This window comes from Mesoplodon mirus (assembly GCF_964341445.2).
Source record: "Mesoplodon mirus genome assembly, chromosome: 17".
Classification (NCBI taxonomy): Eukaryota; Metazoa; Chordata; class Mammalia; order Artiodactyla; family Ziphiidae; genus Mesoplodon; species Mesoplodon mirus.
Window position 1 is genome coordinate 17,451,046 of NC_138993.1, and position 18,557 is coordinate 17,469,602.

Genomic DNA, 18,557 nt, shown 5'->3' on the forward strand with positions numbered 1-18,557 from the left:
CAGTGAATGGTGACTTCAAAATAAGAGACATAAGCACCCTGGTGGCACAGTGGTTGAGAGTCCGCCTGCCGATGCAGGGGACACGGGTTCGTGCCCCGGTTCGGGAACAGCCCACATGCTGCGGAGCGGCTGGGCCCGTGAGCCATGGCCGCTGAGCCTGCGCGTCTGGAGCCTGTGCTCCACAATGGGAGAGGCCACAACAGTGAGAGGCCCGCGTACCACAAAAAAAAAAAAAAAAAAGAGAGACATAAGCAGGGAGACAGGTAAGGCATGGTTTCTTTGCCTTGGGCCTAACTCTCAAAGTAAGAGGTTGTTAGGTAAAAGTTGAGGGGAAAGTCAAAAGTAGAGGGGTTTCTGCCCCCATTTCCTGTTGGGACTCCAAGAAGCAACCTCATCCCAGAATAACTTCCTCACCAGTATGGAGGTGTCTCCCGGGAGGGAAAATGGTATGATTAGAGGAAGGTCTGAGGTAGCACCCCAAGGTCTTCCTCAGCTCCCTTGTGGCATGGAAGGGATCCAGAATTCCCATGTGCCCCATGGAGAGCTTCCTGGGGATTTCCAAGGAGGTTGCCAGGGCAAAAGTGAAAAGATCCTGTAGCCAAGGCCCAGAGAACAAACCACCCAGTCTGGAAATAAGTGAGAATCCCAACAGACCACAGGAGTGTATATGGTGTCAACAAGAAATGAGGTGGGTCAGGTCATCTAGGGAAGACCAACCACCAGGGCCCAACCAGAATAAGAGAGAGGCCCAGGTTCATCAGAAGCAGATACCAGCAGATGGTCAGCGACCTGCAGAGAAGTGACACTGGTGTGGAGAACAGAAGGCAGCGCAAAGGCCTAAGTCTCTGCATAGACCTTGAGGTCACTTAATACCAGTGGTGCTCCAATATATGTTTAACAACAGACTCTCCAGAGAGGAAAAGCCCTGGTTTGTAGCATTTAGAGATTTTCTTGGTGTAAATACTGCCACCAAGGAAGATTTCACCTTTGTACCGTTGAACTTAGAGTTGGGAAGAGATGAGGTTCATAGAAGCATACAATTTTATAGTACTTCCACTTACAGATACAAGAGACATAACTTCAGTAACATAGATAACAGTAAAATATAGTCAAATAATTAGGAAGTGATGAGTTATGAGTATTACCTTTCTTGTCAGTATTATTTCTTTAATTGTAAGTTTGTATAACTTAGTTATTAATAAAGACTGTATTTAAAAACTGACTTACAAAATTCCCCAAGATTTAACCATCAGTTCTGGTAAGCCAGTGCAAGCCAGCTAGAGCATGCCACTGCTTAAAAAACCCTGCCCATTTTCTCCAAATATCATCTTGGAGAGGTATAGGGTTAGTGGAAGAAAAATCAAACAACTGAGTCATTTACCCAAATAAATTAAATTATCATTAATTAATAAATGTCAGTATCTACTACTACCTCCACCACCATCGTTTCCAATGTGAAGGCTGGAGAAGAAAATGAAATCAGTTACAAAAAAATTAAAGAAACTATATTTTCCTTGCACATCTCCATTTTGGTGTGTGTCAATTAAAAATTCTGTACCCAGTAGTGGAAGGAATGACAGTAACTTATGTGGATGTAGGTTTATTGTTCTCACATAACAGAGTCAAGATTATACTTCATGGTCACAAAATGGCTGCACCAGCTCCAAGCAATACATTTGCAGACAAGCCAAGATAAAGGGGCAAAAAGCCCAGCAGTTTCTGTACCCTTCTATCAAGAGCACAAAAACTTTCCCCAGGAATCTGCCTTCTCTTGCCCCTCCCCACTCACTTCCTCCCAGTGCACTTAGACTGCTTAAGTCTTACTGGTCAGAACTAGGTTACTCAGCCACCCCTACCTGCAAGGGAGACTGGGAAAGATATCCCTGTTGGCTTAGACCAGTCAAGATCCACTGCCCGGGATAGGGCATGTTGCTGCCAATAATGAACAAAATCGGGTTCTGTTAGCAAGGAAGAAGGGGGTGATGGAAAACAGGCAAGCTGGAAGCAAGCCTGGCACAACTTAAGTCAGTATTTCTAACCCCAATTCACATAGCAAAGAGGAAGGATTATTTTAAATGGAAAAGAGCCAAGATTTGGCATTTGTTTGCCAGAGCTTAAGATGGAAATGCAGGAAGAGCCTGGCAGTATCTCTCATATCTAACCAGAGGTTATTAGGGGTGCAAACAGAAGGGAGGCTTGGAGGGCTTAGCCGCCTGAGCAGTGGTCCCCTCAGACTCCTAGAGGAAGCTTTCCTTTTCGCCACTTCAAGAGCAGGAAATGGGGGTAAAGAAAATGAAGTTCAATGCTAAAGAGGTTTCCCCATCAGGGAAAATTAGGGAATAATAGATTCTTGTTGCTTAATACTTCAGGATGCTCAGAGCTTTTACCAAGCAGTGCTTTCTAGGGACCTGAGTCCCACGTGCTCTTTGCTAAGTACACACTTCAGGTGTCACTCACAGAGCTGGGGAGAGCAGCAGGACTGAGAAGGAAAGTGAAAAGGTCCTTCTTTCCCTGCCTCTCATGAACCTCTGGACTAGCTAAGGTTAATTACTTGAATGGTTGGGGCTTATTCCGTGGGAAAGGAGCTAAATGACTAAACGTCTGTGGGCACTGAGTCACACAGCCCATCAGCAAGTGGAGCCTGCCCTACTGTGACTGGGTGCATGACTCTCATTGGCCATTTGTAGGAATCATACTAGATCCCGGAAAAGGCAAGTCATAGATGCTCAGGATAGGGTCCAAGGTGGGTGAAAGACTAACTCCTAGACAGGACTTAAATTAAAAGTTCCACAGTAGCTTTTCTGATATAAAATGGGGCTTCCCTGGTGGTGCAGTGGTTGAGAGTCCGCCTGCCGATGCAGGGGACACGGGTTCGTGCCCCGGTCTGGGAAGATCCCACATGCCGCGGAGCGGCTGGACCCGTGAGCCATGACCGCTGAGCCTGTGCGTCCGGAGCCTGTGCCCCGCAACGGGAGAGGCCACAGCGGTGAGAGGCCCGCGTACCGCAAAAAAACAAAAAACAAAAAAAAAACAAATAAAATGTAGGCTCTTTAGTTGAACAAGTTGAATAAATAATTTCAAGCACAAAATATGAGATTCATCTGTCCACACTGTAAAAATTACAGGTGTGAATTAAGTTCCTTCTTCTAGTGTAGCATAGCCAGCGCTCTTCCCCTCTTACATAGTGTCAGCTTATTTAAAGAACACGTACACAACAGTGTTTTGAATTTTTCAGTTCCCATGTTTCTTTTTTTTTTTTTTTTTTTTTTTTTTTTGCGGTACGTGGGCCTCTCACTGCTGTGGCCTCTCCCGTTGCGGAGCACAGGCTCCGGACGCGCAGGCTCAGCGGCCATGGCTCACGGGCCTAGCTGCTCCACGGCATGTGGGATCCTCCAGGACCAGGGCACGAACCCGTGCCCCCTGCATCGGCAGGCGGACCCTCAACCACTGCGCCACCAGGGAAGCCCCTCCCATGTTTCTTAATCGAAGTTCTCTCCTTGAACTCTTTATCTGTGAGAAGAAAAAAAAACAGTTGCTGCCTCTTTAAACAAGTACTCAGGCCTGAAAATGTTAACTAATTTCATTTTCTTGATAAAGTCTGTCTGTGAACAGAACTGAGTCATACCGAAAATACTTCTACAAGATTTGACCTTTTACTTAAATCCCACATTGAGATAATATACTTAAAATGGTTATCAATAAGACCTTTGTTTTTAAAAGCACATTTAAAATAAATCACTTTTTAAAAGGAGAAAACTGTTTTCAATTAAGTTCTTTACAGGCAATCAGCTTGAAAGTTATGTTTGCTCTTTTATTTTCTTTATATATAAATTATGCCCAAGACTGACATGATAATAGTACTATACAAACTATACTTTACCTTTGTATTTACTTCTTGTCAGAATAAGCTCTACAAATTAATTTGTTTCTAGAGTGCTATATGACTAGTAAGCCCCAGGGTAAAAACAATACAAGCTGCCACCAATTTTTACTGTTAATGAGAAAAACCGAGTCCAATTATATGAGGATAATTAATTCTTAATTCCTTCTGACAAAGAGTGTTCTTGCAGTAGAAAAAATTTACTCAATTATAACAATGTTTTATCATTTAGAAAAGTTTTGAAAACAGACTTTTTGCTTGAGTCCCTGAGCAAAGTGACACTGCGATACCTAAATACGGCTAATTACTAGGATTGGCTTCCTGTATGTTTTTTTTTTTTTTTTTTTTTGCTGTACGCGGGCCTCTCACTGTTGTGGCCTCTCCCGTTGCGGAGCACAGGCTCCGGACGCACAGGCTCAGCGGCCATGGCTCACGGGCCCAGCCGCTCCGCGGCATATGGGATCCTCCCAGACCGGGGCACGAACCCGCATCCCCTGCATCGGCAGGCGGACTCTCAACCACTGCGCCACCAGGGAGGCCCGCTTCCTGTATGTTTTAATCACCTAATTCTTTTGTCATCAAACTCCTGTTGCCCCTTAAAATGCTGGGAACTTACTAGATAGATATATTATTTTAAAATTATCCATTCCAAAACTGATATTTCTCAAATTTCCTATTTTTCTCCCTTTGGCTTAGCTCTCTATCCCATCTATGTTAGAGGCTGTTTATTAGTGGCAGAGTTTACATTTCCCTTGGTGATTTACTATTAACGTCCTACAGGAGTAAAATTCGGATCTGAGCAAGCACAAGCCTGGAAAGAAAATAATCTTGGAATGAAATAATTATATATATATTTATTTTTGTTTATCTGATAAATAAATTTAATCCAAATCCCATAAAATGAGCTTGCTACTTCTAAAGTTGCTGTGGTTAAGTGCAGGATTTTTGAAAATTGGACCTCATAGGGTATTTGTCGGATTTCTCCTCCTCGACCCCTCCCACCATGGCCTGGGTAAGGAAGCACAGGATGAGGCCCCAGAGTCCAGTGTGGGTTTGGAAAAAGTATTTATTTCAAGGGCCTAGAAATAAGAAGAGTTAGAAACGAGTCGGGAGTGGAAGAAACCGAAAATCTCATCAACCCAAAGGGGCAAGCACAAAGCTGGAAAGAAAAGACAAAGGTCAAGTTTGAGGGCTTCCCTGGTGGCACTGTGGTTGAGAGTCCGCCTGCTGATGCAGGGGACACGGGTTCGTGCCCCAGTCCAGGAAGATCCCACATGCCGTGGAGCAGCTGGGCCCGTGAGCCATGACTGCTGAGCCTGCGCGTCCAGAGCCTGTGCTCCGCAAAGGGAGAGACCACAACAGTGAGAGGCCCGCGTACCACAAAAAAAAAAAAAAAAAAAGGTCAAGTTTGAGATATTAGTTGGATGGGCATAAAGAACAGTCCAGGAGAAGGTCTGGAACAATGAGGGCACACTTGTACCAGCAGCAAACCACACCAAGGAAATGACATGGGTGGGAGAGGGATCGGGTGACCAAGGAGGGAGTCTGGTTTGAAGGTACAAAGGACAGCAATAAGAAAGACCATAGACTTCAAGTAAAGCCAGTCTTTCTCTTTATTCTTTCTTTTGGGCCAGTTACTGGTCTAAAGACCTCTGAGAAGGTTTACCACAGAAATAACACCACTACAGCGTATTTTGCCTCCCAGTTAATTGGATTAAGAAAGTTAGGAGCTATATTTTCACCCCTCTGGCATAAGCCACCTCTGAAAGAAAGAACCCCTCACCCAGAAAGCCTATCCCACCCAACAGGTGTTTCCCTGCACTGTGGCCCAAATAACTCCACCAAGTGGATCAAGCTGTAATCTTTTGACAGACCTGTCTCTCAGTCAAATTCTCAGATGAAGAAAGCTGACAATACAAAACCCAGAAGGCATAATATTGAGGTGAGTCAGCTCAAGCAGGCTTCTTTGAGACAACCCAAGTTAGATGAAGAGAATGGGAAAAAAAACCACAGGATTTCTTTAAGCTATGATTCACGCAGAAACTCTGGTCTGACTGTTACTTTTGAGGTGGGTAAACCATTTAGAGATTTTATGGAGTGGATATAAACACCTTCTATAGAGAAAAAGAGCGTCATCTTTTCATAGAACAGAGAAAGAACTCTCTTATCATTTCCTGATGTCAGGACAGCAATATAAAGTATATACTCTAAATTGTTAAATGAAGTGGAGGAAAGATCTATGGATCGATATAACTCTTCAAGAAAAACGTGAAATAAATTACAACTTTCCCATGCCTTTCCTTTTACGGAAGTCTAAAAGTATGATCATATCCATCAAGTAATACCCATACATATGAATGGAAATTGAATTGTAAATTATATATTCCTACAATCTTGTGGATACTGTGATGGAAAAAATTATGTGTCAACTTGACTCGGCAGGCCACAGAGCACCCAGATATTTGATCAAACATTATTCTGAGTGTGTCTGTGTGGGTGTTTCTGGATGAGATTAACATTTGAATGGGTAGACTGAGTAAAGCAGATGGCACTCACTGCTGTGGCTGGGGCCCCATCCAACGAGTTGAAGGACAGAATAGAGCAAAAGGGATGAGTAAGAAAGAATGCCTTCTACCTGACTGCCTTCAAGCTGAGATATCAGTGTTTCCCTCTCTCCAGACTTGAAATGAAACATCATCTCAAGCCTGCCAGCCTTCAGACTAAAACTACATCACTGGCTCTCCTGGGTCCCCAGTTTGCAAGCTCATCTTGCAGATCTTGGGACCTGTAAACCTCCACAATCACATAAGCCACATATATATATATATTCTGTACACACACACATACACACACACACACACATCCTGTTTCTTTGGAGAACCCTAATACAGATGCTTCTATAAATTTTATAGCAAACTTGTGTAGAAGATAAAGATATATCAAGTAGACTTAGTTGTTTGCCTCTCCCCTTGACCCACAGCCATATGTCCTGCTCTGGCAGTAACTCAAAGAATGATCTGGAGTAAAAGTCACACACAGACTTAAAAGGAAATAAGTCCCCACTGACACCGCCATATTCAGAGCTGCCACATTCAGTCAGGGCCATTTACATCTAAATCTACCACCTTCATACAGCCTTCTGGAAGCAGGCTGTATTAAACAACATAATTTCTAAGGAGAGACCAAGAGGGGAAGGGAGGAATGATGCTTTGGGCCCACCGTCTGGTATATACTGTAACTATAACTGTACACCTCCCCTCTTAGTGGCCCCACCAATTTAATGAAAGAGTGAAGGCAGATTGATCTGGTTTGCAGGGTCTTAGAGGACTTGACTGAATACATTATATCAATGTAAGAACAAGCGGTATGTCTCAAGCCAAGATCAAAGTGTAAATAAGAGCAAAACTTTCATACTGATTTGAAATTTCCATTCACCAGAATTCTGGAGCAAGGGTAGCTTATGCTCACAAGAAAACCCGCCTGAGCTAGAGAGTACACATTCCAGAGGAGACCAGTGTGTGGTGTGGGAGAGCACAGGATGGGAGAGCCACCCAGAAGTACACTCTTCGCAGAACAAGAGAGAGATTTTCGCAGTTGTCCTGAGTACGAAACTGGCAAGAAGGAAAGAGGTGCAAAGGGAATTTTTAGGAAGCTTTCTGTATGGTTTCACTACGTGAAATCCCTATACTGCAATTTTTTTTTTTTTTTTTTTTTTTTTTTTTGCGGTACGCGGGCCTCTCACTGCTGTGGCCTCTCCCGCTGCGGAGCACAGGCCCCGGACGCGCAGGCTCAGCGGCCATGGCTCACGGGCCCAGCCGCTCCGCGGCACGTGGGATCCTCCCGGACCGGGGCACGAACCCGCGTCCCCTGCATCGGCAGGCGGACTCTCAACCACTGCGCCACCAGGAAAGCCCTGCAATATTTTTAAAGTAAACCTTAGGGTAAATATTTACATTATTCTTCAAGTTTTCTCAAATTAGACTGTTGTTGAAAGTTGCACTTACAAGAGATGAGACCTATACAAGGAAGCCTGGCTTTATGTGAGTTTCATTTAGGCAAAGTCCATCTTCAGATTTCAACATATTTCCCAAGCCCCTTTCAGTGCAGACCTTTCCTTTTATTATAACAACTTATGATCCACAATAAGCAAAATGTGGAAAGACTGAGCTTTGGTGAAATCTTAGCTTACTTTTATGACTGTTAGTATCCTGTGGCATCAGCATCCATCAATTAACTCTAAAAAAGCAACTTGGGATGTGTCCAATATTTTGACTCCAGGCGTGGCCCTAAGTTTCCTCCATAATATCCCAGATCAACAGTAAGGTTACATAGACCCTATATAGCACATGTAGAGAAGGCAACAAATACCAGCTCCAACTATATTCTCATCACCTAGGAAGACTAGAAAATGTTTTACAATAAAAAAGGAACACAAACTGTCACCAGTCTGAATTATGCCACAAAAGGCACCATTAAGAGAAATCAGACACTACTATAGTGTAATATCTTAGGGGACAGATTCTAAAACCAGTGCTTAGGGCTAAAATTACATATGATCAAAATGACCCTTGAGAACCCTCTTGCACTGTTGGTGGGAATGTAAACTGATACAGCCACTATGGAGAACAGTATGGAGGTTCCTTAAAAAACTAAAAATAGACCCAGCAATCTCACTGCTGGGCATATACACTGAGAAAACCATAATTCAAAAAGAATCATGTACCACAATGTTCATTGCAGCTCTATTTACAACAGCCAGGACATGGAAGCAACCTAAGTGTCCAACAGCTGATGAATGGATAAAGAAGATGTGGCACATATATACAATGGAATATTATTCAGCCCTAAATGAAAACGAAATTGAGTTATCTGTAGTGAGGTGGATGGACCTAGAGTCTGTCATACAGAGTGAAGTAAGTCAGAAAGAGAAAAAAAAATGGTTCTGATAAACCTGGGGCAGGACAGGAATAAAGACACAGAAGTAGAGAATGGACTTGACACAGGGAGTGGGAAGGGTAAGCTGGGACGAAGTGAGAGAGTGGCATGGACATATATACACTACCAAATGTAAAACAGATAGCTAGTGGGAAGCAGCCGCATAGCACAGGGAGATCAGCTCGGTGCTTTGTGTCCACCTGGAGGGGTGGGATAGGGAGGGTGGGAGGGAGGGAGATGCAAGAGGGAAGAGATATGGGGATATATGTATATGTATAGCTGATTCACTTTATTATAAAGTAGAAACTAACACACCATTGTAAAGCAATTATACTCCAATAAAGATGCTTAAAAAAAAAGACCCTTGAAAATCCCTAAGGAGGGCACCATGTTGGAGACACACAGTCCCTCAGTTCAGGCCAACACATCCATACCGCCAAAGGTAGAACAGATGACCATGGTTTTGGTTAAAACCAGAGACCTAGCTTCTGTTTATAGACTATGTGGTAACAACAGCAGTTGTACCAATCAACATTAAAATCACTCTCAACACAAGGAAAAGTTCACACCATGAGCAGCACATGGGAACTAAGACAACACAGGGAACGGCAGGCTCTTTTCCATCATCTCCTGTGTGCCCCAAAGCAAGCACTCACTGGTTGGAGTAGGGAGCAAAATTATCTAAGTATAATTGTATTTGTTTAAGCTAAACATACAGTTGATAAGATTCCAATCTAGTCAGAAGAAAAAACACAGTGGGAAAGAAGACACATCGAAGTGAACTTGACCCTAATCAAAGTGTTGAACTTGACCCTACAACTGAAGACCCAGTGTCACTCACAGTAAATCTGCATGAATATTTAGTCTTACCAGCAAATACACTTTGTTGAAAGTCCAAAAGATACCAAAATTTCCTTGAATTCTCAGAATTATCCTAAAGGTGGAGAAAAGAGAAACCGCCTCCAGAGTAGACACTGCCCCCAGAAGCGTTGAAGAAAAGCCACACTCGGTTTTCCACTGCTTAACAGATAGTTGTGGCTCTATGAAAGCCAGAAGTGACACAACACGACAGACACAAACCATGTTCTAAAAAGGTGAGAAGCTAGAGGAGAACATGTCCCAGTTCCAGAGTCAACAGCATGCAATTCATCCAAAGCTTGCTGGAATAAGATGTGTTGTGAACACAGATGATTTTAAACCCCTTGGATTACAAAGCATTAGAAGCCCAACTTGGACACTGAATAGTCACTCTTCCACGAAAGCCCTTTGGCCACCAATGACCATCCCACCTACTGAAGCATCAGGACAGGAAAGCCCAAGGTAGAGGCAGGTGTCTATGTCTGCATTTGAAAGAAGCTGCATAGGGATCTGATTCTGAAGCATCCTCATTTTATGTCCTCTAATTGCCATCAGTCCAGTCCTGCCTAAGAATGAGATTCCCAAACTAGTCCTTGTCTTTTCCCCTGGGTTAGAGAAGATAAGCCAGAGCAACAATGGGACAGCAGCGATGAGAGGGCAAGGGATGAAGAACTAAGGTCTGAGAGGATAAACAGAGATGGAGGCTGCCACCAAAGAGGCCGAGCTGGGAGTAGCATGACTGCTGCCCTCTGCTGCATCCATCTATTATTCAACAAATACTGATTGAGCATCTATTATGTGCACAGCACTCTGCTGTGCATTTCTTATGTTTGATTGTCTTAAGGGGGGATTGTTTCCACTGCCCTTTTTCTTGAGGGCACTGGAAGTATTTACATTATTCTTCAAGGTTTCTCGAATTTTTCTTTTCTTTACTCACCCTGGTTCACTGGGTGAATAAGCACCGACTTTTCCTTTTCTTATGGCAGGTCACAGTTCTCACCCCACCTTCAAGCAATCAGAGGCTCCCAGCCCTGGAGGCAATGAAAAGAAGAAGAGAATTCAGCCATAGCTGTAAGCAGGAGAATTGCCTCAAATATGGTCAGTTTCAAAAGCAAAGCAGGGACTGGGTTCACACAGTATTCAGTGGTAAAACAACGCTTCATTTTCACTGCAGATCCGTGGAGGAACATATTTATATCAGAAATTTGAGAACACTTGGATTATTCACTAGAGCTCAAAAAAGGAAGCCAGTAAGGGTAATGTATAGTATTACAAGAGATTTTCGAGTTCAGAAATCGAGGAGAGAATCTATGAGATTTCAACACAGGTTAACATAAAGCAAGGGTTGTATATGGTAAGGCTGACTGAGGATCCATTTCTTCTTCTGAGGGAAGAAAGATGCCTGCAGTTCAGTTGCCATTTCTCAAAAAGACTGTATCCTGCCTGCAGTTAAGGAATTGAAGAAACTGTTGTTCCTAAGCCACAGGATTCATCTTTTCCTTGATCTGCAAAAGTATGCCCATCTGTGACAACGCAGATTTGGGCAGTTAGGAAACAAGATCAAAGACAAGGAAATCCCAGCCACTGTTTTCTGAAAGCTATCCTCAAGACTGAGACTAAGGTCTTTGCTCTCCTTGACATTGTTTATTGATCTTTCTGTTCTATCAAAAACTATATTTATTAAAAGAAAAATAAAATAACAGTGTGTATTGATAAGCTAATGTCCTGATGTACCTGTACTTGTGTGAGACAAAGCTGAGACAAGATGATTTAAAAGTACCCAAGGGGCTTCCCTGGTGGCGCAGTGGTTGAGAGTCTGCCTGCCAATGCAGGGGACATGGGTTCATGCCCCGGTCCGGGAAGATCCCACATGCCGCTGAGCAGCTGGGCCCGTGAGCCATGGCCGCTGAGCCTGCGCGTCCGGAGCCTGTGCTCCGCAACGGGAGAGGCCACAGCAGTGAGAGGCCCGCGTACTGCAAAAAAAAATAAAAATAAAAATAAAAATAATTAAAAAATAAAAGTATGCAGGGCTTCTCTGGTGGCTCAGTGGTTAAGAATCGGCCTGCCAATGCAGGGGACACGGGTTCGAGCCCTGGTCCAGGAAGATCCCACATGCCACGGAGCAACTAAGCCCATGCACCGCAACTACTGAGACTGCGCTCTAGAGCCCATGAGCCACAACTGCTGAGCCCGCATGCTGCGACTGCCAAAGCCCATGTGCCTAGAGCCTGTGTTCCGCAACAAGAGAAGCCACTGCAGTGAGAGGCCTGCGCACTGCAACGAGGAACAGCCCCCGCTTGCCACAACTAGAGAAAGCCCGCACGCAGCAACAAAGACCCAACACAGCCAAAAATAAAAAATTATACTAATAAAATTTAAAAAGTACCCAGATGAGGACTGCCAGAAAGGGAAAGTAGAATCCGACTCCTTTCTTACCTCAGTTAATGTTCTGTTCCAAAAACATCCCTCTCAACTAGTCTGGTTATTTATCTCATTAAATGAAGCAATAAAGCACAGTAAAACCATCAAGTACAGCCTAAAATAACTTATCAGTATGGTTATTCCATTGCCTTGAGTCTGAATAGGAAGAATAACTTAACGGCACTAACACTGAGAAATAAAGAGCTGCTGGTTGCCTAACTCTGACCTATAGTTTATTTATCATCTGATAATAGCAGAGGAAAAACACACTGTTAAGCCGGGTCCAAGAGCCTAAAAGGCAGAGTCTGAGGTAAAGAGGAAGAGAGCTTTGGGATAAAAGATGAGAGGTTTCCAACCCCTTAAATATGGATTTCCATGGAAATGACAAATGGAATATAAAAACAAGAGAAGCCTGCATCAGTACTGGAAAGTAGGGAGGGAGCGTCCACTCTCAGAACTGTTGAGGAATTTCTGGTGGACACACGTCTGAGGCACAAGGCCTGCATCCCGGCTCCCACCTCCACATGCAATTCTTTCTTATACACACGTACAGAAGTAAGCAGAGGAGACCCTGACAGAACACCACTGGCACACACTTAGAGGAGGTCAATGGCAGCCAGAGGATGGGCAGACACGTGAAGTGAGCCCCCCTCACAGGGGGCTGCAACTCTGGGTGGAGCAGTGGAGTTCCTGGCAGAGATGGTCCGTGTGAAGAAATTCATCCACCCAGAGATAAAGTGGCCAATTGTGACAGCCGAAGACGCTGCCCCTTCGTCACCCTCTACCCTCACTACCACAGGCGCTGGATCTCTGTGTAAATTTACATCAAATGTAAAAGTTGCCTGTTCCTGTTATTTGAATAGAAAGGATTTGTGCATTTGAACCTGAAGGAAATCTACCGATTCTGTGCAGTTCTACTGTACAAATTCTACCAATTTCTGATAGATCTCTCCTCAACGCTTGCTGTATTATAAGATAGTAAGCATGTATACACCATTGTCTATAAGAATGAACAAATACAGCAAAAGTCCTTCTAGCCACCTGCCCTAAAGACTATATATTTAACCTGCACTAAAGTCCTATACATACAAAGGACATAGAGTCCCCTACGGCCTCAGGAAAACATACTAGCTGACACCACGGCATCATTAGTGCTCATGGCCAGCAGGATCCTCTGTCATAAGCCTGCAGGTTTCTTCTCCCATCAGTTGCATGGTAGGCTTTCCAAGGGTCAGTTGGTAGTAACGTTGTGCCACTTGTACTTATTATAATTATATAATTCAATTAAATATTATGTTATCTGATAAAGTATGAAAAGAGAGTTATATTTGAAAAAGCAAATCAAATTACTTTAAAGAATCAGTAAAGATGAGTTGCTAAATCTCCTCTTAAATTGGCTATGAGTGATATAACTGCTAATGACAGGGAAGAAGAATAAAAATACACAAGGACTCTGCACTCATTATATCACAAGTATCTTTAAGATCTTGCTCCTATTTAAAGAAACTGAAACTGGAAATCATAGGTGATTCACTTTGGTTTATGTAAGAGATGATATGAATAATCAGCAGGCCCATTTTCAAAAAAATGCCTTGACCCTACACTAAAAGATTGGCTAATAGAATGTACATTGATATACTTTATTTTAAAAGATGTGTCTCCATCATTTTCTGAAGTCACCTACGTGAGGAGAGGCACTGAGTCTATTTTGTTTACTGCTGTGTCAGCAGCACTTATATCAAGGCCCAACATATACCAGACACTCAAAAAATATTTGCTTCATAAATAAGTGTTGAAGATTAATAACAGATGATAATATTCTATACATAGGTCAGGACCCAGACAGGGGAAAGCAGTGGGTGTAGGCTGTGAAAGCTGCAGCTGATCCTGTCTGTATGAAGGAACTCACTGAAGACTTCTGAGCAGTCAAGTAACATGACTGAAGTAAGGTATAGGAAGATTAACCTGTTTGCAATTAGTAAGATATGTTAAAACAATCCAAATGTCCCTTGATGGATGAGTGGCTAAACAAAATATGGTATGTACATACAATGGACGACTACTGAGCCTTAAAAAGGAAGAAAATTCTGACACGCGCTACAACATAGATGAACCTTGAAGACATTATGCTAAGTGAAACAAGCCAGGCACAAAAAGACAAATATTATATAATTCCATTTACATGAGGTACCTAGAGTAGTTGAATTCATAAAGACAAAAAGTAGAATAGTGGTTGTCATGGGCTGGAGGAGAGGGAAATGGAGAGTTATTGTCTGCTGGGACTAGAGTTCCAGTTTGAGAAGATTAGAAACTTCTGAAGATGGACAGTGCTGATGGTTGCACAACAATGTGAATGTACTTAAGGCCACTGAACTGCACCCTTAAAAATTGTTAGAATGGGGCTTCCCTGGTGGCGCAGTGGTTGAGAGTCCACCTGCCGATGCAGGGGACACGGGTTCGTGCCCCGGTCCGGGAAGATCCCACATGCCACGGAGCGGCTGGGCCCGTGAGCCATGGCCGCTGAGCCTGCGCGTCCGGAGCCTGTGCTCCGCAACGGGAGGGGCCACAACAGTGAGAGGTCCACGTACCGCAAAAAAAAAAAAAAAAAAAATTGTTAGAATGGTAAGTTTTATGGTATGTATATTTTACCACAATAAAAAAAAATCTAGAAGTCGGAGAGAGAATTCATGGATTAGGAGATTGCATTTTTCTACATGACTGGAGCAAAGCAATTGAAGTATACAAGATTTGAGTTAGAGTAGTTATCAGATAGCATATAATGAGGAGCCATGGCAACTCTGATAGAGTATGGACTTCGTGCTGATGCTTGAATGATTCTAACTAAAATGTTCACAGTCGTTGATGGAGTTAAAAAAAAGAGGAGAAACATAACAGGATGATCCAGGAGGCTATTTCATCCATGCATGGTCTAACCCAGAGTCCTGGTAATGGAAATAGAAAGGAAGAAAAGAACTTATAACAAAGCAACACAAAGGAAGTATAAATTATTTGTTGATTGACTGGATGGGGATTTAACAAAAAGAAAACGTCAAAGTTTTTAGCCTGCAACTGGAAAAATGATGGTACCATTAAGAGAAAAGGTATGACTAACAGAAGGAAGTGGTTTACAAGCTAAAATGATTTCCCTCTTTACATGTTAAGCTGGAGGTGACGAGAAAAAAGCAAGATGGGAAAGTCCAGTAAACAGCTAGGGATTTAAGTAAGTGAGGCAAAAATGATAGCTAGTTCATTCTACCAAAGGAGGCTGAGAACATCCCCCTCATCATGTAGCAGCTGGTGAATTAACAATGACCTTCAAATAAAAAGAACTAGTATGAGTACAGTAAACATGCTGCCTTCATTGAAAAATATTGATTACTACCACAGAAACAAGCTATTGAAGAGGTTATGAAATAAAGAATAATACATACATCCTTTGGTCTAAAATTAAGCACATTCTATTTAGATGAATTATAATGTCCTTTATAGAGTATGCGGAAATAATTTTTGAGACAAGTTTCCTTGGGTGGACTAATGGAATCAAAGGAGAAAACTTTAGGATCTATGCTCTCAACTTTTCAATCCAGTTTTCTGAATTATTCAATCTGAGATTTCTTAGTCTAATATCAACACATATTCTAACAACATAACGTAGGAAGGAGTGCCAATACCCTCTTCTTTGGTGATATTATCATTCATCTAGCCATTCAACAAACATGTACTGATACAGAATTAGAGTAGCGGGAATGCAAAGAGGAATGCCACATATCCCATGCCTTGGAAGAACTCAGAGTCTAGAGGGGGAATTAGAGTAGATGAAGCATTGCTCCTGATCTAGTACACTAATACTCTTACCCAGGCTCCTGGCGTAAGTCTCCCCGTAAAAATGCCCACTTGTAGTGTTTACCTTAGTTTTTAGAAAGATTTGATCATATTAATCAGTTGATTATAGCAAACTATTACAACCAGTTGCTACATGCTTGGTTAACCAATACATATGTAATTATTGTAATTATTTCTTTAGATGTATGGAGAAAGATAGGTGACAGCAGTGACAAGAAAGGAAAGAATGAGCCACCTAGTTTCCAAATAATTTTGAAGCTCCTCTCTATTTAAATATGTAAAAAATATTCTTTGAAGAGCCCAGAATCCACAATACTACATAGCTGCTCCAACTGGAACTTTTGCTACCTTTATTAGCTATGCACTTCAATCCAGCATGTTAAAAAAAGGACTAATTCATTCTGCTCACTATAATTTCGTGAATGTATCCTTTTCTCCCCAGATATCATGCCAGCTCCTTAAGGATAAAAATTGTCTTCGTTTTCTTTTGAGACTCCTATGAGCCTGGAGTAGGTTTTAATAAACATTTGCTTAATTTAATTAAAATAAATTACGTATGTCCCTTGAAATCCTGTGCCAGTTACATTATATTGTAGAACATTGCCAAATTAGTACTTAAACATGCTGCCCTTGGTTAGCACCAAATGATTTCTTTTTGTTTTTTAATATCCAAAGTGCTACTGCTCTTTCTTACAGCCAGTTCCTACAACTTTGGAATTTACAGTATTTTCATATTTCCATAATGACACCTGCTGGTAGAAGAAGAATGGATGAACTGCAGGAATTTTATTCAACTAGCTGTAGCCAGTCATGGTGCAGTCTGAAATAACTAACATTCCTGAACTCACAAAGAGTACATCTGTGTGACTCCAAATACCCAAGCACTAAAAATTTGACAATATAAGGTAAGTACTATTTCAATGCTCTTTTCCAACTAGAAATAAGACTTATCCCAGGATTCTCAGTCCAAAGCAAACTGATGTAATTAGGGTAGTTATTATTAAGGGCCTTAAAATTATCAATTAACTTCTGTTAAATATTCTAAATTTAAAATATGGCTATTTGAGACTATCTTTCTCTTAAACTTTTTCTATTGTTTCATATGATTAATTAATAGATCAAGGTTTAAGTGGCCCAGAAGACAATGGATGGGGCATTTGTCTCAGTGGTAACCTGCATGTCTTATCCTTTGGGAGAGCAAGCCCAGCCACCTCTGGAAACACTGCTAGAAGCTTAGGATAAGGCCCAGGTCTTCTGCAATAGCCAAATAAGTGACATGGCCATGTGCTCATTTGTTCTGCATTGGGGACAGGATCGTGCCTGCTCACACCCCTATCACACAGTGAGCATGGATAAATATTTCTAAGCAAGTGTGTGTGTGTGTGTGTGTGTGTGTGTGTGTGTGTGTTAGCAGCCAAATAGACTACATCCCAGGTAGATCTCACCCACCCACCAAGATATCAGCCAGATTTGGTGGGTTCACTTTGACAACACCTGAGTGAGTTTACTTCACTCAGTAGTTTAGAAAGCAGGAAAATTAACCAAGATGGCCTCAAATAAAATATGGATAAGCTAAACGCACACAGGTTTCTTAATTCGAGGGCAAATGAATAACTCATTAGGACACATATTACATAGACTCTTTCCTACTTGACCAACAATTCCTCTTCACTAGAAACCAGTCATGTGTGCCAGTTACAGGGGGACAGGTAGTCTCAGAACAAGTTTTCTTTCTAACTGCCTGCAGGTTACAGTCCACACCTGTCTTCACTCAGCTGACAGTCTACTTGTGATTGTTTGGTCTTTACATGTATGCTAACTTCTCAGACGTCCCTGGACTTGCTTACATTTGGTTTCTTCCACACAGAGAAGGAAGAGCTTATCAGCAAAGTGTGTGAAATAGACCAATTCTGATTCCCCATTTGAAGAACATTCCCCTTCTTCTAAAATTTCATGACAAGGGACGTAATAATCATGCTTATTAATCAAAAGCTGCAGTTTTCTTTCATAAAGGGAAACCCTTTGGGCACTTTAAAAGTCTTTCTTTTTACTTTTACTGTATGTGGATAGACTATAAATCAATTCGATGCATACTACAAACACCTACTATGTACTAGCACTGGTAGGAAATGAAAAAAAAAAGTATTCTTGTATCTTGCCCTCGAAGAAAAGAGTTCATAGTCCAGCATCACAGACATTAGTCTAGTCTGCTCTGCAGACTAACTCGTACCCTGACAGCAAGTCAGTATTTAGCGAACTTTATGTTTCCACTTCCCACCCTCCCCCACACAGAGACTATCTCTGCATGCATGTGGCTGAAGCAAACCTATCAGAAAGGTTGTGCTGTTTGTTGAAGGGTACACCCCACAAAAAGCTATTTGCTCACAAGGACACCCCACAAGTCGCAAACCCAAGTTCCCAGAATCCTACATCTCATGAGAATATAGCATATGACTTGGCGCTTTGCTTATCAATATTTTTTGACCGACAGATGAAGTTTTGAAGAAAAACTTCAGTGATTCAGAATTATCTAATTCTTGAGCCATATCAAATGATTGTGAGAGTGTGTGTGTGTGTGTGTGTGTGTGTGTGTGTGGTGGCAGACACACTGAACTGGAAC

At 42.2% G+C, this 18,557-nt stretch overlaps 1 long non-coding RNA gene across 1 annotated transcript in view; it reads right to left on the bottom strand.

The window, feature by feature from the left end:
• Positions 1-3,467: 3,467 nt before the first annotated feature.
• The window catches only part of LOC309792676, a 52,813-nt gene continuing 37,723 nt past the window's right edge, over positions 3,468-18,557 (bottom strand). The window contains exons 4-5 of the long non-coding RNA XR_014291757.1: positions 10,611-10,704; positions 3,468-3,510 (exon numbers count right to left, since the gene is read on the bottom strand). This is a non-coding gene — a long non-coding RNA (uncharacterized lncRNA). The remainder of the gene's footprint in view (positions 3,511-10,610; positions 10,705-18,557) is intronic.